Source organism: Plectropomus leopardus, unplaced genomic scaffold (assembly GCF_008729295.1).
Source record: "Plectropomus leopardus isolate mb unplaced genomic scaffold, YSFRI_Pleo_2.0 unplaced_scaffold29766, whole genome shotgun sequence".
NCBI classification, from domain to species: domain Eukaryota; kingdom Metazoa; phylum Chordata; class Actinopteri; order Perciformes; family Serranidae; genus Plectropomus; species Plectropomus leopardus.
The window spans coordinates 1-3,232 of record NW_024632452.1 but is presented as its reverse complement, the minus strand read 5'-3'; the positions used below and the strand labels follow the sequence as shown (position 1 = coordinate 3,232).

The window sequence follows — 3,232 nt, the reverse complement described above, 5'->3', positions numbered from 1 at the left end:
AAGTAATCCAAGTGCCCTGAAGCCCCGACGTGCCAAGTTGTTTTGAAAAACATCACTGGCGTCATGAGTTTAGCCTTGTTGTAGCTTTCTCTGAACTAGCAGCTACTATAAGGTTTAGTGGCAACGTGCACATTTTTGCGCATATTTGACTGATTGTCTGTTAGTGAATGTCCGGACGGGAGGTTTTCTCACTTTGATGAAACAAACACACTTCAGCGAGCTCAGTGTGATCTTGATGTTTCCGCAGCAGTGGACTGATAAACGTCAGGAGGAAGTGCAGTGTCAGACCGCTGCATTAGCTTCCTGCAGAAAAGATCACAATATACTGATAAATAAAGCAAAGTAAAAACTCAGAACCAACTTTAATTCATGTTTCAAAATATTGTTGTCAAGTAAACAAAAGGCCAATCTGCAACAAAAATGTAACGTGTCATGCAATAACTGTTGCCATGCCAACGGCCATTTAACCTTCCTGATATTGTTTCACAAAACGTTCCTGAGCCGATGTAGTAATATTCTTTATACAGTCATGTTGGTTTTAATGCAGTGCAGCCTGAGGGGTCAAAGGTCACGTCCATTGCGCGTTAGTTTTCGTCCTCGGCCCTTACGTGCAGAAATTTCTCCGGATTCTCCGAATCTTTTGTTCGTCTTACGGATTATAGACGGAGAAATCCTAAATTCCTTGTAAATGCACATTGAGAAACATTGTGAGAAACTGAAAATAATCTGACGGTTTCTCACAGAGTGATCGTCTCGACTTGTTAAAAACTTTTCCGAGCGGGCTTTTCACACTTAAAAAACAAACTTTAATCTGTTACTAATTAGTCTGTTTACCTGTGAAATATTCCCGGGATTTTTCCCAGTATTTTGTTGCTCCTGTCCAGGCACTGTCTTGAGCAATTTTCTTGCTTTTTTTTTTTTTCTTATTTTCAGGTAATTTTCATGTAACTCTTCACTAATTATTTGCTTATTTTTGGGCCATGTGTTAAGTTACTTATCATCTTTTTCCCTTGTTTTTGAAAGAAACTAAGCCAGTTTGCTCGGCTTTCAAAGGGTTAAATAAAGGATCTTAACACAGGAAATTAGTTATTGCTAAATAACCACAATATTTAGCAATAATTAGCATGCAGCATGACTTACATCTTCGGATGTCTTGTGAGGTCCTCTTTGTGACTGCGTACAACAAAAATATCATCAGAACAAAATACACAAAAATACTAATTATCAGATGAAGGCAGGATGAGTTTTCTTACCTTTTTAAATTTCCTGTAAAACACAAAGCCGACCACGACCAACGTCACCAACACGACCAACGCCACCAACACACCTACAGCGACGCCTGTAGCATGAGACGGACTCCCTGAAACGGAGAAAGACTGAGTGTTAAAGTAGAAAACTTTAGATTATTTATGTGTGTGTATATATACACAGACTTTTTTTCAACTCTTTTTGATATTATCTAATAATCTCCCCACAGCTATTAATCTTTTTCTTTTTTTTCTTTTTTTTACTAGAAAATTACCTAAAAAGAGATAACCATACTTTAAAATATTTAATTAGAGGAATTATAAATATAGATTTTTGGACTTTTTTCCCCTATTTTTTCTCCCCACAAATAATTTATTTTATTTTATTTTTTGCAGTTTTCCAGACATTTCTTACCCAGTTGCTCATTGCTTTTTTTCTCATGTTTTCAAAAGCAATAAACAAGCACAGCACAACAAAACTGATATTAATCTAGTTTCTAAAGGGTTAAACTTTTTTTCCACCAAAATTAGCAGGCGCATGCAGAGTTTTTTAGGAATGAGCACACCTGCTAAAACTCGGCTCCAGACTGCTTTCTGTGCACACAGCTCTGCAGCAGACGGCACTTCATTAAACAACAGTAGCTACTTCATTTACCTTTATAACTGCAGTTCATTTCATCATTTTGTATTTTTGTAGTTAACATTTAAAACTATCGAGATCTTGTGATATTATGTTAAAGCCATTTCGCCTTATTTGGAATTGTACATTTCGAACATTTCTCTGTTGTTTCTGCACGTTTGCTTCGAATATTTAGTTTGTTCTTGATGCAGAAAAAAACAGAGTAACAGCAGAGTTGCTCTGAATTTAGCGCAGCTGCTTCCTTCCCCTTCATTTGACCAAAATACCACACAGACCAGCTTTTAACAGCCAATCCTCTGCAGATCGTTGCAACCACAAAAACTGACAAACTGCCTCTTGGAACGGTGGAGCAACACGTGCCAAAATATTACACCTGTAATTTCATGCTGTGACCTCTGACACCTGAGCAAACAGTTGTTGTTGTTTTTTTAATTTATTTTCTAATATTTAAAAAAAGGCAATGGGCTATTGGGCAAGAAATGTTTCACAAATTGCAAAAAAAAAAAAAAAAAAAATTAAAAGAAAAAATAACTTAAAAGAAAAAAAGGATAAAAAGGGAAAGTAAGTTGAAAAACCAAATATTATAATTATTCTAATAAATATTTAATTTTATTTAATTTAATTTTTTAATTAATTTGTTTTTTCCGCATCTGGTTTCAAATAGTTAAACCAGTGATTTAGGCTGTAGTTAGACGTAGATAGTTGTGATGACAAACCTTAAATAATCTGAATCAAAAAGTAAAGAAAGCTAGTTATTCTAATTAAAAATTACTAATTAATTACACCTTTTAAATGATTTATTTTGGCTTTTTTCAGGTCATTTCTTTATTTTATTATTTTTGTTATTTTTTATGTTTCTACTTATATGTGTGCTAATTTTCAGGATTTTTTTTGTCTCGAGTTTAAAGGGTTAAACCAGTGATTTAGGCTAATATTTTAGATGACCGATATTATCAGAATTTGCTTTGACAAACCTGAACAAGGAGAGAAAATTGCAAAAAATTTACCACCAAAAAAGTCCAGAAAATGAGTTATTTTAATTAGTCTAATTACACCTTTTGAATTATATTTTTTAAGGTTTTTTTTCAGGTAATTTCCTTTTTTAAATATTTTTGTTATTTATTATGTTTTTACTTATATGTGTGCTAATTTTCAGGATTTTTTTCCCTCTCAAGTTTCAAAGGGTTAAACCAGATATTTTACGCTTATATTTCTAACGACGGATATTATCAGTATTTGCTTTGACAAACTTTCTTGAACTTGATCTCACCTCTCTCTATCTTCAGAGGAGTGTTGGTCACGTGCGTCTCCTCGTCATCGCTGCGCTCGCAGCTGTAAATCCCCT

The 3,232-nt window shown here is 34.1% G+C and overlaps 1 long non-coding RNA gene across 1 annotated transcript; it reads right to left on the bottom strand.

Annotated features, from left to right (window-relative positions):
- Positions 1-6: 6 nt before the first annotated feature.
- On the bottom strand, positions 7-3,232 carry LOC121938529. Its single transcript, XR_006105298.1, has 4 exons — positions 3,158-3,232; positions 1,254-1,360; positions 1,141-1,173; positions 7-303 (listed from the first exon to the last, which is right to left on the bottom strand). It is a non-coding gene; the product is annotated as an uncharacterized LOC121938529 (long non-coding RNA).